The sequence below is a fragment of the Oncorhynchus mykiss genome, chromosome 3 (assembly GCF_057628025.1).
Source record: "Oncorhynchus mykiss isolate SJ-2025 chromosome 3, ASM5762802v1, whole genome shotgun sequence".
Classification (NCBI taxonomy): Eukaryota; Metazoa; Chordata; class Actinopteri; order Salmoniformes; family Salmonidae; genus Oncorhynchus; species Oncorhynchus mykiss.
The window spans coordinates 53,790,067-53,807,633 of NC_143024.1; the positions used below are offsets into that span (position 1 = coordinate 53,790,067).

Sequence of the window (17,567 nt, forward strand, 5' to 3'; positions counted from 1 at the left end):
CGCTCTAAACAGCTAGGCTACCTGCCCAACTTTGTGTGTGAACATACTTGCGTGACAGTTTACCTTATTTTAGCTTGGTGACATATTGGCACCATATGTCGTTCAATGGCCTTGAGCATGATAGGGAAAGAAGAATGGTACTGGTAGATAAAAAGATAATTCCCTGTACAACGTAAACCTTATTCAGTCTGCATATAAAAGTTGGAACATTGTTTTCAGCAACAGACTTGTTTTGAATGACACTGACTGAACGTGACATTTTTTTCCCTCTTCTAGTTGGGTAGAAGTAGGGTTGTGCAATAATTAGCCTATGCCTTCAGTGTACCAGGATCGTAGCTTATTATATTGTTAAGTCAGCTCTCAGCCATCACTGATCTCTCTTGCAGCCTCCGATTCCATTAGACTCCACCCTGCTGTTATAGCACAGTGAGAGGGTGAGCTCAGGATTCACTTTTGGCCCGAGCATGTCGTGGCAAAATCTCTAAACCACATATTGTGCTTCAATTTACTTCTCTTTGCCAGGTAGTCATTTGGAAACACATATGGTTATCTTTCTTACGTCAAATTAGTGCATTTTCTTTTATGCACACCTTTTCAAACACTTCAACGGGCTAATTTTTGAAAATGGAAAACATAAATCTTGCTACAGTGTTGGGGAGGAGGGGAGGAGGTGCTGTGGGTATGTTTAAATGTTAAATGAATACCTAATTCGAAAGGAACAAAAGACAAAACATTTTCCCTATAAAGACCTTATAAATGTGACTATGGTTAGGGGTAAGGCATTCCACAGTTTGCAAGAAGTACAGTGCCTTCAAAAAGTGTTCATACTCCATGACTTATTCCACATTTTGTTGTTACAGCCTGAATTCAAAATGGATGAAATATATTTTTCTCACCCATCTACACACAATAGCCCACAATGTCAAAGGGAAAACGTGTGTAAATGTATAAATTAAATAAAGAAATACCTCATTTAAGTATTCACACCCCTGAGTCAATACAAGTTAGAATCACCTGTGGCAGTGATTACAGAATTGAGTATTTCTGTGTAAGCCTCAAAGAGCTTTGCCACCTGGATTGTACAATATTTGCACATTATTCTTTCTAACATTCTACAAGCTCTGTCAAGTTGGCTGTTTATCATTGCTTGACAGTCAACTGTAACTAGGTCCCTCAGAATGATTCAATGTTGTCTTGGCATGCAACTCCTGTGTATTATATATTATTTGTCTCCCAGTGTCTGTTGGAAAGCAGACGGAACCAGGTTTTCCTCAAGGCTTTTGCCTGTGCTTAGCTCTATGCTGTTTATTTTTATCCTAAAAAACTCCCTTGTCCTTGCCGATGACAAGCATACCCATAACATGATGCAGCCACCACCATGCTTGTTGTTGGATTTCCTCAAACATAATGCTTATGCAGGACATAAAGTACATTTCTTTGCCACATTTTTGGCACTTTTACCTTAGTTTCTTATTGCAAACGGGATGCATGTTTTGGAATATTTTCATTCTGTACCGGTTTCCTAATTTTCAATCGGCCATTTAGGTTAGTATTGTGGAGTAACTACAACGTTTTTGATCCATCCTCAGTTTTCTCCAATCACAGCCATTTAAATCCTGTAACTGTTTTAAAGTCACCATTGGCCTCATGGGGAAATCCCTGAGCGGTTTCCTTCCTCTCTGGCAACTTAGTTAGGATGGATGCCTATGTCTTTGTAGTATTATGTTTTTACTCCTGCACTTATTAGGCTTGCAGTAACAAAGGGGTTGGATACTTATTGACTCAAGACATTTCAGTTTGTTATTAATTTGTAAAAATATCTAGAAACATAATTCCACTTGGACATTATGGGGTATTGTGTGTATTGTGTGAATCCTGGCTGTAACACAACCATGTGAAAAACATCAAGGCATAAGTACTTTCTGAAGGCACTGTATGTGTTCTTCATAGGTACCGATTTATGGCTCCAGATAAAGAAGTAAATGTAGTTGTGGAGAGTGATGCATTTTCACCCTGACCAGGGCGGTGTATTTGGGGTTTCAGCAAGTGCTCTCATTCATATCCACAGGCTTTACACTGTCTTTTTACAGCACTGCTGTCTTTAAGGCAGCTTGCTCCACTGACAGGCTTTAGTGGACAAGTTGTCTCTGTTCTGACCCAAAGTGAATCCGTGGAGTCTCAGAAGTGTAGGAATCTCCAACGTGATTCTCTAACATTCTGGATATGTGCCAGCTAGGTGAAATAAAAGTCAGATTACGTTGTTACGTAGCAAAATTTGAAAATGTGTTTTTTTATATTGGATAAAGTAGAGACTCAGAGCTAGACAATAGTATATCATAACCTACAGTGGGAAAGATACACTGCTTTGAAAGTTGATAAACTTGTAACCCAACTTTTGAGAAAATGTCCCTTGAATGTGTTGGTACAGTGCCTTGCGAAAGTATTCGGCCCCCTTGAACTTTGCGACCTTTTGCCACATTTCAAGCTTCAAACATAAAGATATAAAACTGTATTTTTTTGTGAAGAATCAACAACAAGTGGGACACAATCATGAAGTGGAACGACATTTATTGGACATTTCAAACTTTTTTTACAAATCAAAAACTGAAAAATTTGGTGTGCAAAATTATTCAGCCCCTTTACTTTCAGTGCAGCAAACTCTCTCCAGAAGTTCAGTGAGGATCTCTGAATGATCCAATGTTGACCTAAATGACTAATGATGATAAATACAATCCACCTGTGTGTAATCAAGTCTCCGTATAAATGCACCTGCACTGTGATAGTCTCAGAGGTCCGTTAAAAGCGCAGAGAGCATCATGAAGAACAAGGAACACACCAGGCAGGTCTGAGATACTGTTGTGAAGAAGTTTAAAGCCGGATTTGGATACAAAAAGATTTCCCAAGCTTTAAACATCCCAAGGAGCACTGTGCAAGCGATAATATTGAAATGGAAGGAGTATCAGACCACTGCAAATCTACCAAGACCTGGTCGTCCCTCTAAACTTTCAGCTCATACAAGGAGAAGACTGATCAGAGATGAAGCCAAGAGGCCCATGATCACTCTGGATGAACTGCAGAGATCTACAGCTGAGGTGGGAGACTCTGTCCATAGGACAACAATCAGTCGTATATTGCACAAATCTGGCCTTTATGGAAGAGTGGCAAGAAGAAAGCCATTTTTTAAAGATATCCATAAAAAGTGTTGTTTAAAGTTTGCCACAAGCCACCTGGGAGACACACCAAACATGTGGAAGAAGGTGCTCTGGTCAGATGAAACCAAAATTGAACTTTTTGGCAACAATGCAAAACGTTATGTTTGGCATAAAAGCAACACAGCTGAACACACCATCCCCACTGTCAAACCTGGTGGTGGCAGCATCATGGTTTGGGCCTGCTTTTCTTCAGCAGGGACAGGGAAGATGGTTAAAATTGATGGGAAGATGGATGGAGCCAAATACAGGACCATTCTGGAAGAAAACCTGATGGAGTCTGCAAAAGACCTGAGACTGGGACGGAGATTTGTCTTCCAACAAGACAATGATCCAAAACATAAAGCAAAATCTACAATGGAATGGTTCAATAATAAACATATCCAGGTGTTAGAATGGCCAAGTCAAAGTCCAGACCTGAATCCAATTGAGAATCTGTGGAAAGAACTGAAAACTGCTGTTCACAAATGCTCTCCATCCAACCTCACTGAGCTCGAGCTGTTTTGCAAGGAGGAATGGGAAAAAATTTCAGTCTCTCGATGTGCAAAACTGATAGAGACATACCCCAAGCGACTTACAGCTGTAATCGCAGCAAAAGGTGGCGCTGCAAAGTATTAATTTAAGGGGGCTGAATAATTTTGCACGCCCAATTTTTCAGTTTTTGATTTGTTAAAAAAGTTTGAAATATCCAATAAATGTCGTTCCACTTCATGATTGTGTCCCACTTGTTGTTGATTCTTCACAAAAATATACAGTTTTATATCTTTATGTTTGAAGCCTGAAATGTGGCAAAAGGTCGCAAAGTTCAAGGGGGCCGAATACTTTCGCAAGGCACTGTACCTACTGGAGAGCTCTTCTTTGTCTACACCCATTCAGAAGATATGGTCTGGGCAAAAAATCTGGTTGTTAGTTATTTTGGTGATGTTGCTACAGACGCGACCCGGTAGTTAATTATTTTTACGTAGTTGCTAAGCAAACAGGCTGGTCGTCCGTTCTAAACAAAATGGTTGCTACGCAGGCTGGATAACGTTCTACCCAACAAGTCAAACATTGAACCTGGAATGACAGTACACTATTTGCATTTCCATTTATTTGAACTTTTCTTCTATTGGTATTTACTTGGATATGTGTATTAGAATTATGGTGATGCATCATTTCGCTTGGCTCTGAAAAAGTTCTCGGCAGGCAGAGGTCGGAAAGGCAGACAGTGAGGCTTATGTTAACCCCCGCTACACCAAACTAAATGCTAGGCTGGAGGCAAGCTGAAATAATGTGCAAGTTCAAATAAATACAAGAATGTCACTGTATGCTGTAGAGTTAATATGTCCCTTCGTTGGAACTAAGGGGCCTAGCCCGAACCACGAAAAACAGCCCCCGACCACTTTTCCTCCTCCCAAAAACTTTACAGTTGACACTATGAATTTTGGCAGGTAGCATTCTCCTGGCACCCAGATTTGTGAAGCGTGATTCATCACTCAAGAGAACGCTTTTCCACTGCTCCAGACTCCAATGGTAGCAAGTATTACACCACTCCAGCCTAGGCTTGGCATTGCGGATAGTGATCTTAGGCCTGTGTGCGGATGCTCGCCATGGAAACCATTTCATGAAGCTCTCGACGAACAGTTGTTGTCCTGACTGACGTTGCTTCCAAAAGCAGTTTAGTGTTGACAGTAAGTCGGTAGTAAGTGTTGCAACTGATGACAGGCGATTTGTATTCGCTTCAGCACTCGGCTGTCCTGTTCTGTTTGCTTGTGTGGCGTGCCACTTCATGGCTGAGCCGTTGTTGCACGTAGACGCTTCCACTTACAGTTGACTGGGGCAGCTCAAACAGGGCAGAAATTTGACGAACTGACTTGTTGGAAAGGTGGCATCCTTTGACGGTGCAATGTTGAAAGTCACTGATCTCTTCAGTAAGGCCATTCTACTGCCAATATTTGTCTATGGAGATTGCATGGATGTGCGCTCGATTTTATACGGCTGTCAGCAATGGGTGTGAGTGAAATAGTTGAATCCACTAATTTGATGGGTTGTCCGCATACGTTTGTAGTGTACTTTTGGTCATTTTGGTCTTTCCAGAGATATTTATTCAAGCATTGAAAGAACATCCTGCCAAATGTCCCACGGTGTAACATTCCCATGTTGTCCATTTCTGAGTTAATAGGATTAGGAACATTGGCAACATTTCACAAATCCCCAAATATTCCAGAGTCCATTAAAAAAAAAATGCATTCTGCCTTAACGTTTATGTTACTGCTTTGCTCTGTAGAGATTACCGGTAGTGTACTTGAGCAGTATCATGTTACCTGCAAACTGCACAGCTGGAGGTAGTGCATCCTGTCTCATCTTCCTAGTGGCTTTAGTTTTACCTCAGTCCTCGGGGAGCTTCTATGAAGCCTAATTTTAGGATGAGTTTTGAAGATGTTTGATGTCGGACTTTCCGTGCTAGTATTCTTTTTACAACTTTGCATATGAGTTTATTTGCTCTAGAGAGGCAACAACTGATATGATGCAATGTTCTCATGGAGAACATATTTTTAAGAGCATGTAATGTCTTTGGCCGGGTAACCCAATATTTATCGGCATGCCTACGGATCTGGATTTTCTGGAGACCCACTTTGCCGTGGCTAAAGAGAGTGATTTTTGCGCATGTGCAGGATTTATTTTACGTAGCTGCTGTCCACACTAAACCTAATCAAAGTTTATTGGTTGCGTTCACATATTTGCTGATGTTATCACCGGTGCAGCTAAATGCTTATGTTTCTCGCTCCAACAGTGCAATAAATATCTAGCAGTACAATGACAATACACGCATAATCCAAAAGTAAAAAACAAGAAATTAAGAATTATCAGAACGAGCAATGTCTTAATCCGGAATATAATATATACTGAGTTTACAAAAACATTAGGAACACCTTGCTAATATTGAGTTGCACCCCCTTTTGCCCTCAGAACAGCTACAATTCGTTGGGGCATGGACTACAAGGTGTCAAACGCGTTCCACAGGGATGCTGGCCCATGTTGACTCCAATGCTTCCCACAGTTGTCAAGTTAGCTGTAAGTCCTTTGCGTTGTGGACAATTCTTGATACACAGGGGAAATTGTTGAGAGTGAATAACACTGGAGGTAGTGTTGCAGTTGTTGCACACTCAAACCGGTGCTCCTGGCACCTACTACCATACCTCATTCAAAGGCACTTACATATTTTATCTTGCCCATTCACCCTCTCTATGGCACACAGACACAATGTATGTTTCAATTGTCTCAAGGCTTAAAACTCCTTTAACCGGTCTCCTCCCCTTCATCTACACTAATTGAAGTGGATTTAACAGGTGACATCAATAAGGGATCATAGCATTGACCCGGATTCACCTGATCAGACTGCCATGGAAATAGCTCCTAATGTTTTGTAAACTCGGTGTATAAATGGTGTGAAGAGACAGTATATGAAATAGAAAAGGTTTTTACAGTAGTAGTTATATAGGATGAGCTACGAAGAGAATTGGGTAAAAGCGGGTAAAACTGTATGTAGACATTGTTAAAGTGACCAATGTTCTATGTCTATACAGTGCCTTTCGAAAGTATTCAGACCTCTTGACTTTTTTTACATTTTGTTACGTTACAGCCTTATTCTAAAAATTATATATATAAAAAATATATATATATATATATATATATATATATATATATATATATACTCAACAATCTACACACAATACCCCATAATGACAAAGTGAAAATAGGTTTTTAGAAATGTTTGCAAGGTATTCAAAATAAAAAAGATAACTTGTTTACATAAGTATTCAGACCCTTTGCTATGAGACTAGAAATTGAGCTCGGGTGCATCCTGTTTCCATTGATCATCCTTGAGATGTTTCTGCAACTTGATTGAAGTCCACCTTGATTGAAGTCCAACCAAGCCATAAGGTATTGTCCGTAGAGCTCCGAGACAGGATTGTGTCAAGGCACAGATCTGTGGAAGGGTACTAACTCATTTCGGCAGCATTGAAGGTTCCCAAGAACACAGTGGCCTCCATCATTCTTAAATGGAAGAAGTTTGGAACCACCAAAACTCTTCCTAGAGCTGGCCGCCCGGGCCAAACTGAGCAATCATTGAAGGGCTTGTGGGGGTTAACATGTTTAAATGTGACCCCATTCAGGAAACTATGCGCTAAAATATATATTTTTTATATCAAAATGGCAGATATGCCTACTCAAACATGTGCATTTTCATGTGCCTTTAATGTCAAACTTGTATGACATCTGTAAATACGAATAAAATTGTTAAATTACAAGCCTAGTTGGTTTAGCCACAGAAAAAGTGAGCAACCTTCTGCTAGCCATGATTGGCTGAGATAATGAGTGGGCTGGACTTGCTGAGAGATGAGTTTGGATTGGTGAACCATATAGCACGTGTCTGTCTATTGGAGCTGGTCAGTATGTTTAGGTAATTGTGTCGGATGCAGCTTTAAAACATTTTTTTTTTAAATGTATCGCATAGTAAAACTGCATAAACCTAATGTCAAGTTAAAGTGTACTGTTAGCTAGCTAACGTTACCTGGCTGACTTGCTAGCTAACGTTATGTGTATGCTTTCCACCTTCTGGATGACCGAGTTTTGAAATCAGTGGAATTCGAGTATGATAGCTAAAGAGATGGAGAAAACACCAGTCTGCATTACATTGTCAAACTAAGGCAACCATGCATGGCATCAGACAGGAGACACGTCCAAACATGATGTATACTGGTAAGATTTTCAGATATTACACATTTCTAATTTTTACGAAGTAGTTTCATTTCAAGTGTACTGTTAGCTAGCTAACGTTAAGTGTATGATCTTATTCTTTGTATCTCAAACAAATGTGTTGACTAGTTATAGCCATAGAACCTGGTTGGTTAGCTACCTGCAGATTCATGCATGGTAGTAACGTCATAAGTTGTGAATGGTCCATTGTTTAACTAGCTAGCTACATGTTTTAACAAAAGACGGGAACAACAGACAGCAAATAAGTCCTTCTGGAAGTGCACCGAATATGATGCTTTCTAATGCTGAGTTGTTATAAAGCTCACTGATTGGGTTCTCTCCAAGTTATCCTAGATACCCGGTTCTTTCAGAACCCAGGAACATACTCTGGAGGAGCTCCTGACATGCACTACCGGTCAAACGTTTTAGAACAGTTTAATTGATTAATGTACTCTGAAATTAAAGCATGGAAAAAATAAACAATTGGAGACAAAAAAAATAATGGAATTGTTTTTTAAACAAAAAGTTATCTACGTTTTTGAAAGTGGCCACCCATTGCAGACATAACAGCCAAACACACTCATGGCATTCTTTCTACAATGGAAATTACATATTGTTTCGAAAGTTCTACCCACACTTCTACCCAAACCCCTCTTGGGGTTTTTCCTATGTTGTTGCATTACAACCTACAATTTAAATGGATTTTATTTGGATTACATGTAATGGACATACACAAAATACTCAAAAATTTGTGAAGTGAAAAAAATAAAATAAAAAAATAATTGGAGTCTGCAACACCACTAAGCACAGGGCACCACCAAGCAAGCGGCACCATGAAGACCAAGGAGCTCTCCAAACAGGTCAAGAACAAGTACAGATCAGGGTTGGGTTATAAAAAAAATATCTGAAACATTGACCATCCCACAGAGCACCATTTAAATCTATTATTAAAAAATGGAAAGAATATGGCACCACAACAAACCTGCCAAGGGAGGGCCCCCCACCAAAACTCACTGACAAGGCAAGGAGGGCATTAATCAGAGAGGCAACAAAGGAGCTGCAAAGCTTCACAGCGGAGATTTGAGTATCTGTCCATAGGACCACTTTAAGCCATACACTCCACAGAGAAAAAAATAAACAAACGTGTGGTGTTCACCAAAAGGCATGTGGGAGACTCCCCAAACATATGGAAGACTGTACTCTGGTCAGATGAGACAAAAATGTAGCGAAAACGCTATGTCTGGCAATAACCTAACACCTCTCATCACCCCCGAAAACACCATCCCCACAGTGAATCATGGTGGTGTCAGCATCATGCTGTGGGGATGTTTTTCATCGGCATGGACTGGGAAACTGGTCAGATTTGAAGGAATGATGGATGGTGCTAAATACAGGGAAATTATTGAGGGAAACCTGTTTCAGTCTTCCAGAGATTTGAGACTGGGACGGAGGTTCACCTTCCTGCAGGACAATGACCCGAAGCATACTGCTAAAGCAACACTCAAGGTGTTTAATGGGAGACATTTAAATGTCTTGGAATGTCCTAGTCAAAGCCCAGACATCAATCCAATTGAGAATCTGTTGTATGACTTAAAGAGTGCTGTACACCAGTGGAACCCATCCAACTTGAAGAAGCTGGAACAGTTTTGCCTTGAAGAATGGGCAAAAATCCCAATGGCTAGATGTGCCAAGCTTATAGACATATCCCAAGAGACATGCAGCTGTAATTGCTGCAAAAGGTGGCTCTACAAAGTATTGACTTTGAGGGGGTGAATAGTTATGCACCCTCAACTTTTCCCTTTTTCAGTCATATCTTGTTTGTTTCACAATAAAAAATATTTTGCATCTTCAAAGTGGTAGGCATATTGTGTAAATCAAATTATATAAACCCCCCAAAAAATCTATTTTAATTCCAGGTTGTAAGGCAACAAAATATAAAAAATGTCAAGGGGGTGAATACTTTCGCAAGGCACTGTAGGTTGATTTGCTTTCACCCTTCTGCCCAGTTCATCCCAAACCAGCTTGATGAGGTTTAAGTCTGGAGACTGCCATTCAATGATTTGAAGCCTATGGTCTTATGTTCTTCTAAGATAGTTCTGACATTGCCTGGAGGTATGCTTTTGGTCATTATCTTGCTGTAGGACGAACCCCTGACCAGCTAGGCGTACACCGGAGGGGAGGGTCTTGCATTGCGCTGCAAAATGCTGTGGTAGCCATTTTGGTTCAGGGTGCCACTCACTCTGGATCCAGCAAAAGAGCCCCAGACCATCACACTTCCTCCATGTTTGGTGTCACACTGAGGAACCATCCTTTCACCTACTCGACGACGTACAAAACCCCTGCGTGATGAACTGAAGATTTCAATTTTCATCAGTCCGTAAGACTTTCTTCCACTCTTCAGTAGTCTACTGGTGGTGGTGCTTCATGGCCCAGGGAAGCCTATTTTTCTTATTTTGCCATCTTAGCAATGGCTTTCTTACTACCACTTGACCTGTCAACCCTGCATCTCAAAGTTTTCTCTTCACTGTTGAAACAGACTTGCTTACTTCGACCAGTGTTAAGCTGTGCTTGATGCTGTTGCCCTGTGAGCTGCCTATCATGCAAGCTGTTGACTCTCAGAAACGTGTCTTCTGTTTCTGTTGTGGCTTTGGCTTTGTTCCCTCCAGTTTCCAAGTGCCTTTTGATGGTGTAGGAAACTACTCACACTGACACCTTGGCTTTCTTTCAAAGGAAAGACCTACACTTTTAATGGTTTAATGCTCTGTCTTTTGTTAATTGCGTTTTTCTGGCCGTTATGATAGCAAAATACTACTTCCTGTAGTACAATACTGTTCAAATAATGCTTAAGAGGGTGTAGTAACACAGTCTGTTCCAACAACTGCTTTTAGAGGGTTTGTAAGTAATCAACAAAAGTTAGGATACCTTTAGGAGTTGTTAGCGTCAACTTTCAAGGCTTAATTAATAACCCATTCCCTGAAAAGGGCCCTTTTCTCTGAAATGTTCACGACAGTAGCAAAGAGGTGACATGAGAATGGAGAAGCAACTTGCTGGCATTCCACGCCTACCACAAGTAACCAAAGGATCTGTTGTCACTGGTTCAGAAGTAACCTACACCAGAGCTGTGTTCGAATACTCATGCTAACCGCACTAACCATACTATTTGTGACTTGAATTGAGTATATAGTATGGATATAGTTAGTCTGCCAAAAGTTCCCAGATGTTATACTAAATTTGCCAAAATATGAATTAGACACACAGAGGACACTATTTCCATACTTTAGGGCCCATAATGTAATGCTTTAGGAAATGAGCGTGGCTTTACATTGTTTTCAGATTTGAAGAAAATGGCGGAAAATATGCAGCCAAAGTACAACGAGAGCGAATACAAATTCATTGCTTTAACTAATTATGTCAAATGTTGAGCAACGTAATAAAGTAATGACTTTTCAAGTAAGTTACCTTACACGTTATGTTGGCTGACAATTTGTTAGCCACACACTGTCCTTACGAACCACATAGCATAGCGATTTGTTAGCTAGCTACCTGATATTGGTTGGCTACTTATACATCAAACTTTCCAGTATATTAACTATAGGCTATCTAACTAACTACCCAACGTTTATTGACTTGATTATTCGCTCTGGATATCTACTTTGATTACAGAGCACTCTCGTCTGAGTGTACCAAAGTGCAGAATAATGAATTTACGAGCGCTCAACACTCGTTGAATATGGCCTGAGTCAGTAAACGTCAGCAAAAAAGCATGATTAAATTGTTGCCAGCAACACAGTTACCAACGTTCTGGATAACATGAAAACTGCCTAACCAGCTCTGCTAGGATGAGTAAAATGGTCAGAGTGTTCTGGTTTATGTCTGGAAGTAGCTAGCAAGCTAGTCAACATTAGCTTGGGTGCTTGACTGCTGCTGTAAGGTCAGAACGCTCAAATCAACCCTACTCCTCGGCCTGAGCTTCCAGTGTGTGCTCCGAGAGCGAAAAGCTCTAAATTTCCACACAGGCAATCTGACAAAGCTCTGAATTTAAGAGCACACTCCAGATTAAATTTAAGAACACACCCGAAGTCGTAAAATGTCTAACTAGTAATTTGTTATGCTAACTAGCTAGCAAGGGGTTGCTTAGCAACATTCCATAGACAGACGAAGAGCTAGTACACTCAACTGAAAGGATACTGTTCCGTTTCCAGTTTACCAAAATGTAGTATACAGTATGTTAGTATGGGTATTCGAACACCGCTCAGGACTGAATGGCTGGGGTCTTGCCTGAAAAGCGTTTCCTACACTTTCAAGTTGCATTTGTGAATAAGCCAAAATCCATCTGAGAAAAATGAGCACATAGCCTACTTGGACACTTGCAACCCTTTTAATGACTCCACACTCCTTATGAGACCAGAACAAGCACATTCTTGGATGATTTGTTCTGAACATTTAATGGCGCTGCATTGTCATGTAGCTTACTCTTATTTATTTTTTTGTTATTTGGAAAAAATATTTTAGGCCTATTTTTGTCCCAACTTTTTGTGTTTTTGCTGAGCTTTTTCGATCATAAATATGTTTTATAGTGAATTATTGATATTAATGGATGGTGTAAAAACAAATGAAAATACTTTCTTTAAAACAAAAATACATACTGGAAACTAGGTATTGACTGTTTTTAGCTTTCAGCCTTTATTTAACCATATTCATGAATATATATACAATATTCAGGCCATAACTGAACCAACTTCTGTAGATTATATATACAATATTCTGCAAATATGAACAAATGTTGCCTATATACAATATTTGTAGCCATACATGATTTAATGCAAAGCAGTAAACATACACATTTAATAACAGACTCATGAACACAATTAGGTAATAGTTAATGTACACAACATTATTTAGTAACCGACCCATAAACAAATTCACTCAAAAGTCTACAGCTGGCTTCACAGCTTTCCCAGCACTTCACAGCTTCCCCAGTAAACTCAACATTTGTGTAGCCTCACAAGGACAAAAGAGAAGCGGAGGAAGGAGTTTACTTCTACTGTAGTGTTCGCGGTATATATTATGTGAAGGGGCGGCGCTTCAGCAGAATGTGTATGTTTAATGTCTCAAAGTGGTGGGAAAACAGAAATGTGCGGCATTCAATCTTGTGGTCAATAAACGTAGGGGACAAGACAAACGGGGACCATAAACCGCAGCAGGACCTTTTCAGAAGCTGTCCTATTTACTGCCTGATTGGACAAGTCTTTTTAAACTGTCAATGGACGACAAATGCTTATTTTGGGGGTTTGAATGGCGATCCTAGTTAAAATGCCAATCTTGAACCCCTGCACACAGTCCAATGTGTTTCAATAATTTCGAATGACTCACTGTCCTTTAGATGACACAATACCGGTGCATTCACTGACATCAGCAAAGGCATTCCTTTAGCTTTACGTTTGAGAGGGAAAAACCTTTCCATCACACTTCATAAACCTGGTAAAAAGTTGTTCCATTTCTCATTGTTGCAATACGTTTTGTCGTTATTGACTGATTGATTGATTCTACATTGTTTAATAGGCACATCCACCATTTTGTCAGTATCCTGAGTAACAAAGGTCATTTTAGGGATGATGAAAAGAACCCATCTGCAGATGGCCAGGCCTGTGGGTAAAACTCGAACATAGAGCAGTGTTTTACACAAGTGCATAGAGTAGCCAATTTAAATTACTGAAAATGTGTATTGTTAGTTGTTTTGGACATTGTCTAGGCCTATATGATCAGGACTATTTTCTAAGTAAGAGAACATTAAACCTTTTTCACATGTAACCTGTCTTCTCTTGAAATTAGTCTCATTTACAATTTTACTGCAATATAGGAATTGCCACAATGTTTGTTATTCAAATTAAGTATTGTATTAAAAATGAAGTAAATAGGCCACATTATCTTGAAAGATCATTTAAAGCATTTGTTTTTCTAAGTTTCAGTTTTCCCAGTTTTTTTTCAGGTTTTCGCTCTCAAAATCACGCTTTTTAAAATAGAAAAATCACATAATTGAGTGTTCTAATAACAATGCTTAAACCACATCAGGTGACCATTTTTGAGTTCTTTGAAATACAGTGCCTTGCGAAAGTATTCGGCCCCCTTGAACTTTGCGACCTTTTGCCACATTTCAGGCTTCAAACATAAAGATATAAAACTGTATTTTTTTGTGAAGAATCAACAACAAGTGGGACACAATCATGAAGTGGAACGACATTTATTGGATATTTCAACATATCAAAAACTGAAAAATTGGGCGTGCAAAATTATTCAGCCCCCTTAAGTTAATACTTTGTAGCGCCACCTTTTGCTGCGATTACAGCTGTAAGTCGCTTGGGGTATGTCTCTATCAGTTTTGCACATCGAGAGACTGACATTTTTTCCCATTCCTCCTTGCAAAACAGCTCGAGCTCAGTGAGGTTGGATGGAGAGCATTTGTGAACAGCAGTTTTCAGTTCTTTCCACAGATTCTCGATTGGATTCAGGTCTGGACTTTGACTTGGCCATTCTAACACCTGGATATGTTTATTTTTGAACCCTTCCATTGTAGATTTTGCTTTATGTTTTGGATCATTGTCTTGTTGGAAGACAAATCTCCGTCCCAGTCTCAGGTCTTTTGCAGACTCCATCAGGTTCTCTTCCAGAATGGTCCTGTATTTGGCTCCATCCATCTTCCCATCAATTTTAACCATCTTCCCTGTCCCTGCTGAAGAAAAGCAGGCCCAAACCATGATGCTGCCACCACCATGTTTAACAGTGGGGATGGTGTGTTCAGCTGTGTTGCTTTTACGCCAAACATAACGTTTTGCATTGTTGCCAAAAAGTTCAATTTTGGTTTCATCTGACCCGAGCACCTTCTTCCACATGTTTGGTGGGTCTCCCAGGTGGCTTGTGGCAAACTTTAAACAACACTTTTTATGGACATCTTTAAGAAATGGCTTTCTTCTTGCCACTCTTCCATAAAGACCAGATTTGTGCAATATACGACTGATTGTTGTCCTATGGACAGAGTCTCCCACCTCAGCTGTAGATCTCTGCAGTTCATCCAGAGTGATCATGGGCCTCTTGGCTGCATCTCTGATCAGTCTTCTCCTTGTATGAGCTGAAAGTTTAGAGGGACGGCCAGGACTTGGTAGATTTGCAGTGGTCTGATACTCCTTCCATTTCAATATTATCGCTTGCACAGTGCTCCTTGGGATGTTTAAAGCTTGGGAAATGTTTTTGTATCCAAATCCGGCTTTAAACTTCTTCACAACAGTATCTCGGACCTGCCTGGTCCGAATACTTTCGCAAGGCACTGTAGAAATTTAGATTTTTGGGTGTAATTAACCTTTCATTCAAGTGTGCAGCTAGCAAGAGAATGTTTTTGTAGCGCACGTGATGGTAGAGTTTGCTAAACAAATACCCACTGGATTGATGAAAATAATCATTATACAATTCTGCCAGGTGAGCATAGGCTACTTTGTAGTTAACAACATTTAATTGAGAAGGTTTTTGGGAAAGCCTTTCAATCTACCAGAAGACGCTAACAGCAACACGTGGTAGAGATGCTCAATGCACACAGACATGCGTTCTTCTTGCCTCTTCAGAAAGTTGCAGTAAATAGGAATCGCTGATGCATTCTGGTCATGTCTTATGATACATTTGGGCAAGTTAATTCATTTTCAATACATTTAGTTGATTCCCTACTATGGTCAATACATTTTTCCATAGCCTACTGTTGAATTCCTTTTTAATGCCTGGATTCCAGGAGGGCCCAAACTATAATATTTGGATCAGAGTGAGGCTCTCCACTACCAAGCCTTCTTGGCACCACGACACAGCATGACTGGCTTTGTGAAACTCGTGAATGCTTTAGAAAACAAATACATGCGTCAGAAAACACTATTTCCCATTTGAAGTTTCTTCTTTAGCCTTGACAGAGGATTTTTGTATCCCATAATGTTCAATATTTATAGACATATATTGTTTTATATTTTGAATTAGAATTATGATGAAATAGACTACTTGTGCAAGATTATTTGATGATCAGCATGCAATAGAACATTTAGTCTCTCCGAATCACAATTTCTTTGGGTTCTCTGTTTATTTCCCCAAAAATGTATGTACTGAACCCAGTCCAGAGTCACCCGGGGTGACTGAAGAGGGAGCGCAGATATTTGGGGAACCTAGCTGTAGGACTTATTTTGCCCTGACGTGATGACATTTAACTGATGTAATGAAATTAAGGGGAACTGGTGTGTGTGCTGAAGGTTTTGGGAGAAGTCAGGAATTTCATTAGATCAATTCCATAAAATGAATGCATTCATTATTTTCATTCAATTCAGAAATGTATGGAATTTTGAGATGTTTTTTTTCATGTATTAATTCTTAGAATTGATCCTTATGCAGAGTATGCAGTGCATAATTGTTCTACTCTTTACAAAACTACATGCTGATTGAGCTTGTGATCCACAGAAATCCTAATTCTGTGTTGTAATGTGTCATAAGCATACGGTTTAGACTTTACATCTGTACTCGAATGTACGGAACTAGAATCTGTTTGATAAGGCCTCAATGCTCTTAGGAAGTGTTTTCTATACTTGTGCATCTGCTCTAACTGAATCATACAGTGTTAATTAACTCCAATTTCATTTGCGGTACAATGAAGGGTAGTCATCCTCCCTTTTATAGTCACTCCTTCAAAAACGTGATTTTGTGTGAGTGATTCCCATTTCCCCAAAAAATGTGCAGTCACTTGTTTGAATAGACTGGTTTTTATAAACATTTCCCATCAGACTTCCTATTTTCTGTTTAGCTGTGTCACACATTTATTTCTGCCCTGTCTTGTAAGATACTAAAGAGTTACGTCAAATGTATATAGACAACGTAACAAGGTTGTGCCTTGTTACGTTGTCTGAGACTGGCTAGAATGGAATTCCCCTTATCCCATGTTAGTGAGGGAAGTCTACCCCCACACTCAGTCATGTATTCACAGGGGGCTTTGGCTAAAGTACCTCCAGTATCTGTTCAAGGAATTAGGTTTTTATAGGTCCCAGGAGAAGTGTTTTCCCCACCCTTTTTTGGATATGTCAAAGTTGATGTTAGTTTTTATAACCAACTCCATTTTAGGCAGGCAATAGGACTTGGCTTGTTTGAATTAGATCCCTTGAGAAATTCCCCCATATAGGGTTGCTTTTCAAAAGTTAAGAGCTAAATGTAATTTTTTAGCTTTACAAAGTATTCTAGCAAAAACAATTGTTGGGCTGTGTGTCGGTTGCAGTTAACGCCATCCATGTAATGTATTTGTTTGTAATGTTTCCTTGATATCTTATGTCCATTCTCATTTGGAGTTGTGACAGAAGTCTTAGGCAGTTTCCCATGTCAGGTCATATTTCTTTCAAATATTAGGCCAGGAATCATTTATCTTTCATCACGTTAATTAGCATCTCTTCAAGTGACACCGGACACTGGGTTTAATGACGCACATCTAGTATTGCTGCCCCCTTCCCTCCAAAAAGACTCACAAAACACTACTAAGAAAGTGTTGGCAGTCTGTCTTTGACCCGCAGACCTAAACTCACTGTGTCAAACCCCAACAGACTAATAGATCTT

General features: G+C 39.8%; 1 protein-coding gene across 5 annotated transcripts in view; it reads left to right on the forward strand.

Annotated features, from left to right (window-relative positions):
- The window catches only part of LOC110519975 (uncharacterized), a 177,557-nt gene that overhangs the window by 77,692 nt on the left and 82,298 nt on the right, over positions 1-17,567 (forward strand). The gene's annotated exons all lie outside the window — the stretch shown is intronic.